An 8,553-nucleotide genomic window follows, 5' to 3' on the forward strand; every position below is an offset into this window, starting at 1 on the left:
ATGATAAGACCAGCTATTATAAACATTATAAGACCATGCAAAATGTACTGAAAATTCCAAGGAGGAAAAAATAATTTCAGGAATGGCTTTGAAGAACAAATAACATTCGAACATCACCTTTAAGCATTTTGATAAAAATACAGGCTGAGTATGAATAGCACTACTTATGTTAGCATTTTGATTGAGCTGATTAATGTTTTCCATAATGTTTTTTGCTCTTCAGAATAGAAACAAGCACCCTGTTGTTTTGCTCTATAAAAAAGTGGAGTCATCTCCTTTACAATGGAAAAATATAAGTTTACACAGGCCTATGAAACAAGAGACAGAGAAAAACACTCATTTTCTCCCTTTTCCTTTCTTCTGTTTCCTTACCATAAGCTTCGTGTTGAGGCCACAAACTCAAAAAACTCGGTTAAGTTCTTTAGGAAGTATTTCATCAGTCCACCAGTGTCACTTTTGACATCTGCAGGTGAGAAAGGAAAAACATAACTCTGTCACCCTCCTTCAATATAAAGGTATTTAGTGAAAAAGACTTCTATTAAATTTTTGTTATGGGTTCAAGTCCCAACTCCACCAATTATTAGCTGTCAGACTTTCACACATAACTATCTGAATCAATTTCCTCATATTTGTAATTGGATTCACTCTGATATCAGCTAAGCTAACTCTCAGGTTTTCTCCAAAATGGATGAGACAGTGTTTTTGCAGTGGCTAAGTGTTATACGATTATTAGTCCTGTAATTAAAGGTTAAGATTGGAAAGGGGCAGGGAGGGTTGGCAGCTTTGAGAAGAGCTAATGATGCTTTTTGAACTTTTATTGGTAGCAGGAAGGATATAATAGGACAAAGAAGATTTCCTTTCTCAGGATTGGGAAAGGCATGTTCCATTAGTCCTTGTTTCTTACTCAAATGTATCTCTAGAAAGCCAGAGTCATAAATATTATAGCTTTGGAGGATCTTAAAGTTCTAGCCTAGTAATCGTATTCCACCAATAAAGAAACTGAGCTTCACAAAGTGCTATGATGATCCCAAGATAAGAAGCAACTGAGTGGATGTGTTAACAATAGAACAGACGTCTTTGTCTTTCAGACAAAGATGTTTATCATGGACATGGTCACCATGCAGATATTTTTACTTTCTCTTTGTGTATAGCATTTACTTTTTGAGTGCTTTTCCTGAGTCTACCTGTTTTCTACGTGCTTGTGCTAGTGTTCCTGCCTGTTTTTGAGTTCCCAGAGGGCAGTGTTCCTTGCTTCTATATTTTTGGTGAACTATAATTATTTGCAGAGCCCTTACTAAGTTCTCTGCTCTGTATTAGGTATTGTAACTTTGTCTAGTACAGCCTTTTCTTCAAAAAGCTTGTTATTTAAGATTTTGACATAAAAAATATTGTTGTCCCCTGTTGAATTAAATCAGAATCAAGATAACCTGTGTGTAAATTTAGGAAAAGCAACGAGTCAGCTAATTTAGAAGATGTATAAAATGTATAATTTTGTGGTAATTCATTTTAAAACTTAAGTGATAATCTAGTTGTTTGGAACCCACATTCTTAACGGTGACTCTCTTTTTTCTGCTACTCATACTGTATCACCATGGGTCCCATCCCCTTTCCCTGTCTCTTACCTGAGATGTGGAAACATAGATCCTACTGTGAGGGACAGTTGTTTACTCTCATTTCTTGTCCACTGTCCAGTTTCTGGAAACCCTGGTGGGGTAGAAGTCAGAATCGACTCGACGGCACTGGGTGGGTCCAGTTTCTAAATGTTGTAGATGCTCAGTCCGAGAGGGATGTCTGTGATTCACAGACAGACTCCCATTCACCATTCCATCTCCCTTAGGGGAGCTCTAGACACAGCGGTTACAGAGGATAGAATCCAAGTTGAAGTGCTGAAAAGTGGAAGGTCAAATGGAGCAGAGGCTACTGATCTGTACTCAGGAGTAGAAATGAAATGATGGTCTGGGGACTTATGCCCCGACCAAAGTTAAATGTATCCAGTCTTCTTCTGCCATTTTGTTCTACTGGCCAAAGGCAACAGCTCGCAGGTAATAGTGACCATAAAAGTGTTGGTTCTTTCATTGTATTTATTGGCAGTGGGTGGTTCTTTTGTGAGTCTCCTGGTACCACAGTCATTGCTATTGAGATGTTGCACTGGGTTTAATTAAAAGCTGAGTTGATTGTGGAAAATAGAGGCAAGTTGCAAAATGCCAAATTGCTCAGAATTGGGCCCAGACAGTAGGGCTTGGGGAGCAGAAGGCTCTAAGCCACTCTCAGACTCAGCATTTTTAGAAAATTTGACTAATTTTAAGTTGATTTCTCAATTTTTCGTGTTACCAAAGGGACAAAAGAAAAGTATTATGCTGATAATACATGGTGAGAAGTACATTATAAAATGCGTTTGTTTAGCTTAGAAGGTATTTTTGTACTTATAATCGGGGAGGTGGGCCCCTATCAGGCTGAGAGGGTAGATTGAGCAATAGTTTCTTATAGTGAAGAGCCAGGTTAGAAGAAGCTGAAAGGAGACTCATTTCACCATTGCAACTGCTGAGTTCATTTTTTTCCTGCATCTTCACTCCATCACCCAGAGGCTAATATAATGTGTTGCATGTAAACACTCAATAAACATCCGCTGAATGTTGGGTGAATAAATGGACATAGGCAGCATTACCCCAGTGATAGGAACAAAGCTCCACTTAAGCAAAAATACCATCATTCTTTTTGTCATCTCCAATATTTTGAGTTTCCACTTCCCTTGTGGCTATACTTTCCATTCCTGTATTAATAAATACTGAAGACCCCTAATAATAGCTGGTGTCTAGTAAGGGCTCAAAGAGTATGTGACTCATGAAGAGATAATAGTATGAAGAACACAAGAATTACAGAGAACAAGAAATGATGCTCATGAAGAAGTAGGAAGCAAGGAAGATTAGAATTTAATATATTTGAATTTGAATGCTGAACATTTCACTCACTCCCATTTGTTCTGGTAAATTTTGTTTTGGTTTATATTTGTTTATTTTCCCTTCACTCCCATCCAACTGCTTCACCCTGAAGTTTTAGGGGTAGAGAAAGTGGCCTGGTTAAAGCCAGTCAGGGCATTGGAGTCTCCCTGACCATACTGTTTGATTCAGGAGGAGCACATGACCTGAGTTTGGACAATCAGGAGCAACAAGATTTGGTCTCACAACGTTTGTTTTTCACATCTGAGGAAGTGAGTTTTCTCTTCCTCTGAATTGGATTTCATGACCTGAAGCTGCCAGAGACCACAGTGTTTCACATAAAGGTGGGGTTAAGACTGAAGAAGCAGGGCTATGAGATGCATCCAGATAACTCTGAACTCTGAATCAAGCTGTGCCTGAAACCATTTTACCACTGGAGTTTTTAGCTTACATGAGCCAATCTTCTCGTTTTGTGACATCAAGTTGATTCTGACTCATAGACCCTATATGGCTGGGTAGAACTGCTGTCATCTTTACAGAAGTAGGTCAACAGGTTTTTCTCTCACAGAGCAGCTGGGTGGGTTTGAACTACTGACATTTTGGTTAGCAGGAAAGTACTTAACTATTGCCTACCAGGGCTCCTCCTGAGCTAACAGTTTTTTTTTTTTTGAATGCCAGTTTGTGTTGAATTATCTGTTATTTGAAAACCAAAGACTCCTAAATGATAAAATCTTATCTCATTCCAGAGCAGATTTGAGATTACTTAATATGTGTACTATAGATGCAAGCATATGTATAGTAAGTAAATAAACCAAGAAGTTACAGCAAAGGTAAATAATGGTATAATATTAAGGTGAATATAGGAGAAGTCATGGCAAAAAAATATATATCATAAGACCTAATAATAAATTTATTAAATTGGTGTTAAAAATTGAGCACCAAAGTTCATACTAGCTGATTCAAGAGACCGAAACCCTGGTGGCATAGTGGTTAAGTGCTACGGCTGTTAACCAAAGGGTCGGCAGTTCAAATCCACCAGGCGCTCCTTGAAAATTCTATGGGGCAGTTCTACTCTGTCCTATAGGGTCACTATGAGTCAGGATCGACTCGATGGCACTGGGTTTGGTTTGGTTTTGGTAATTCAAGAGACAATTGAGTTATCTATTTTTTACAAATATAAAACACATGAAGGCTGTTATTCCAAATAAATAGAAGTGATGACCATATTAATAAAACTCTAATTATTAGAGGTCTGAGCAAAATGGAAGAAGGTCTATAAAACAGTGTGACTATAACGCCTTAAAACATCAAACTCATAGCCTAAGTGAAAAACCAGTTGCCACTGAATTGACTCCAACTAATGGAGACACCATGGGTATCAGTGTAGAACTGTTACCGGAATAGGGTTCTTGCCTCTCACTGGTCAAGAATGATCAGGTAAGGCACTTAGTTTTCCACAGGAGCAAAGCTTTTTGAAGAGGCTTGCAAGCAGAGACGAGGAGAGCCTAGAGCAATGCTAACAAAACAAAATTGGTCCTGAGTTTTTTTAAAAGTTCTTGGGTGGGAAAAGATTCATGTTTATTCATAGGCACAAGAGGGGTATGTTAACTAAGGTGCTTGCGCAGCAGCTTTCCAAGATGGCTCCTGTCCTGGAGCCTCTGGGGTTCGTAGCAAGACTTATTATGGGGTGTTGCGCCTGCACAGTGTCTTGCTCCCGGGGTTTGATTCCCCAGCTGGGGCTGTAGCCCCTCACTGCCCCTGATGGAAGGTCACACAGTGGTCACAGGTGAATGTTCTGCACATGTCCCCTGGGTCTGGTTTTCTTCAGCTGCTTCTGAAAGGAAACTTTAAAGAAGTTTGCAGGCTATTTTTAGATAACCCTGCCCCATTCTTCTGGGGAATGGCTTTGTTTCTGTGCCCTGGCCCATTTCTTGTTACTTTATTTGCAGATTTGGGCGCCCCTTTGTTCTCTGTCTTACTAAGTCTCTAGGTTCCACACTCAACCCCCCATTACCTCCCTGATTCCCCAACCCAGTGCCGTTGAGTCGATTCTGACTCATAGCAACCCTATAGTATAGCTTATTTCTCTTTTACTTGCTTCTCCTGTACCCATGCCAATCTCTTCGCTATTTCTCAGTCACCCTCTGATCTCAGGGCCTTTGCTCCCTGTCTTAGAACTGTGCTTTGTAGGATTTTCAATGGCCAGTTTTTCGAAAGTAGATGGTCAGGCCTTTCTTCTTAGGTTCCTTTGGGTTAGCAGCCAAGTGTGTTAGCAGTTTTCACCCTCCACGGACTTCAGCCTGAATGAAAAGCACAGGTTTATTTATATAGTCTTGGTTTACCAGATCTCTACTTTATATGGATTACTGCTCTGGATTAAGGTTGTTCAGACTTTTCCCCAGTGCAATTCCCACTCTACAACCTCTTCAGTGCCTCAGGAGTTTGGGTTGACAAACCGCAGTGCATGAAGATTTCTTATGAAGTTTTTCCAAAACATCCCAGCCCACTCACTCATGTCTCTTCTTCATTAAAACAGACACAAGAGTGTGACTCTAAGGCTTTTCGTTTCTGTTATCTTGGTCCAAAGTGCATTTCAAAATCATCTGACACCCCCACACCACCCACCTTGCCTCTCCCTTCTTTTCACAATAGTTCCTTCTTTTAAAATTATTCTCAGTAATCCTCCACATCTTTGCCTTGTCTTTCTTCTTGCGGTTTGAATTTCAGATGCTTATCTCACTTCTGTGCTCCACAAGCATCTTGCAGAGAGGAACAGAAAGGCTGAGAGTCAAATACATCTCCTTTGCTCAGTTGTTCTCCTTCCACATTCTCTACACTCTTCCTCCTCCACAGTCAGGAGGATAAACTCAAACCTAAAACCTGAGTATTTGCAAAGGAAGAGAGAGGAGAAAGAAGGTAGCTCAGTCTATGTTGTCTCTGGGCTGCAGACAGGATGGCCCACAGTCAGACCCTCATTGTATTTTCAGGTAGAATGCAGGACGTGAACTATAACAGGAGGAAATGTCTAATCACAGGACACAAGTAGATATGGGTGTAAGTTAATTTCTCAAAAAAGGAAGCTATATACAGTCTGAATAACTAATGACTTACGCTATCCTGGTCATTCAGGGGATGTAAGGTTGAATGAGGTATAGTTCTTGTGCTCATGGAATTTTAATCTAGGAATCATGAAACAATTAAAAAATAATATTCTGTATCTTAGAATAAGGAGCCCTGGTGGCACAATTGTTAAGCACTTGTCTGTTAACAAAAAAGTTGGCAGTTCAAACCTGCACAGCAGTTCCTTGGGAGAAAGACCTGGCAGTCTTCTTCTGGAAAGATCACAGCCAAGAAAGCCCTATGGAGCCATTGGGGTCAATATGATTCAAAAATCAACTTGATGGCATCTAATAACAATATATTAAAATACCAAATAATTTCTATCCACATGCCCTAAGTTGTTGATTATTCTTTTTCTCTTGCCTTTTCAACTTCGTGCACGAATCAAAGCGTACAGCTGAATTCTTAAAGTGACACCTCCATGTGTTCACAGCCACATCTAGAAGCAGAACTTTACCCAGTCCCTTGCCTAAATCATTATTCTGACTTCTATCACTATGTATTGATTTTGCCAGTTTTTGAAATTTATTAATGTTTTATAGAGCATATAGAGTTTTTGATCTGGCTCCTTTCATTCAAATCATATGTGTGAGATTTATCCCTGATGTTAAGTGTAGCAATAAATTTTCATTGCTCTATAACATTAAAATATATGATTCAATTTCAATTTACTTGTCCATTCTACTATTGATGGACATTTTGGTTATTTCTAGGTTTGTACTATAACGAATAGTATTGTTAAGAACATACTTATACATGCCCTTTAGTAACGTATGACTCTCTTGAAAAATTTTTTTATTACAATATTTTATTGTGTTTTTGGTGAAAGTTTACACAGCAAAAACAACAACAACAAAAAAACCCACACCTTTTTTGTTAAAGCTTGCCCATTTAACAATTTCTGTACGTATTGTTCAGAGGATCCCTGGTGGTGCAGTGGTTAAGCTCTTCGTTGCTAACTGAAAGGTCAGTGCTTGGAATTCACCTGCCACTCACTGGGAGAAAGGCATGGCAGTCTGCTTCTGTAAAGATTTACAGCCTTGGAAACCCTATGGGGCAGCTCTAATCTGTCCTATAGGGTCACGTATGAATCAGAGTTGCCTTGAGAGCAATGGGTTATACATATTGTTCAAGTGACATTGGTTACATTTTTCTCAGTGTGTTAACATTCTCGTATTTACATTCTGGTTTTTCTGTCTCTGTTAATCTAGCTTCCCTGTCCCCACTCACCCACCACCCCACCCCACTTAAGTTCTCATCTTTGCCTTATGGAAAATGTTAAACCTTTGGTCACATATAGGTGATTTTTAAAAGGACAATAGTACTTATGGGTGATAGTTGTTTATTTTATGATCCAATATGTTATTTAGCTGAAAAGTGACCTCTAGGTATGGTTTCAGTATAAAGTTTAAAGGGTAACTCAGGGCTATAGTCTCAGGGGTTCATCTAGGTTCTGCCAGTCCAGCAAGTCTGGTGTTTTTTTTAAGAATTTGAGTCTTACATTTTTTTCCGTTCTATTTGGGGCATCTATTGTGTCCCTGGTCAGAATGGTTGGTAGTGGTAGCTGGGCACCATCTAGCTCTTCTGTTCTCAGGACAGATGAGGCTGTGGTTTCTGTAGGCTATTAGTCCTGTAGACTAGTTTCTTCTCTGAGTCTTTGGTTTTCTTCTTTTTTCTTTTGCTCCAGATGTGTAGAAACCAATAGTTGCATCTTAGATGGCCACTTTCAAGTTTTTAAGATCCGGGTGCTACTCACCAAACTAGGATGTAGAACATAATGTTTATGAACTATGTTATACCAGTTGACCAAGTTGCCCCATGAGACTATAGATCTAACCCTTCAAAACCAGTAAACCACTCCCATGAGATATTTGGTTATGTCTAGAAAGTATCTGTAACGGTGCCTTCTATGGGCTTTATTATATATATGATATATATGCAGTACACACAATGACTCTCTTTTTACTTGGTTTACAAAAAAAAAAAACCCAAATCTGTTGCCGTTAATTCCGATACCTAGCGACCCTATAGTTCACACTAGGAGTGAAATTACTGGTTCATCACATACTGTTGTAAATTGAAATTGTAGTGTCAGCTCTTTACCTCTTTCTTTGTTCTTTGCCGTATGACTTTCCAGCCGTCCCATTAAAGGCAGAGTATAATTTCCCACCCCTAAACGTTGGGCTAAGGAGTTCTGGTGGCACAAAAGTTAAGTGCTTGGGTGCTAACCGAAAGTTTGGCAGTTCAAACCCACCCAGTGACTCTGAAGGAGAAAGACCTGGCAATCAGCTCCCATAAAGATTACAGCATAGAAAACCCTATGGGGCAGTTCTCTGTCACACTGGGTCTCTGTCAGTTGGAAGTTGATTTGATGGCACCCAATAACAACAACAAACATTGAGCTGGGTTTGGTATTGACATTCATGTTAGACAATGAAACGTGGGCAGAAGTGATAGTTTGCCAGTTCCAAGCCTAGGCCATAAGAGGGATTGCAGG

This window comes from Loxodonta africana, chromosome 3 (genome assembly GCF_030014295.1).
Source record: "Loxodonta africana isolate mLoxAfr1 chromosome 3, mLoxAfr1.hap2, whole genome shotgun sequence".
Classification (NCBI taxonomy): domain Eukaryota; kingdom Metazoa; phylum Chordata; class Mammalia; order Proboscidea; family Elephantidae; genus Loxodonta; species Loxodonta africana.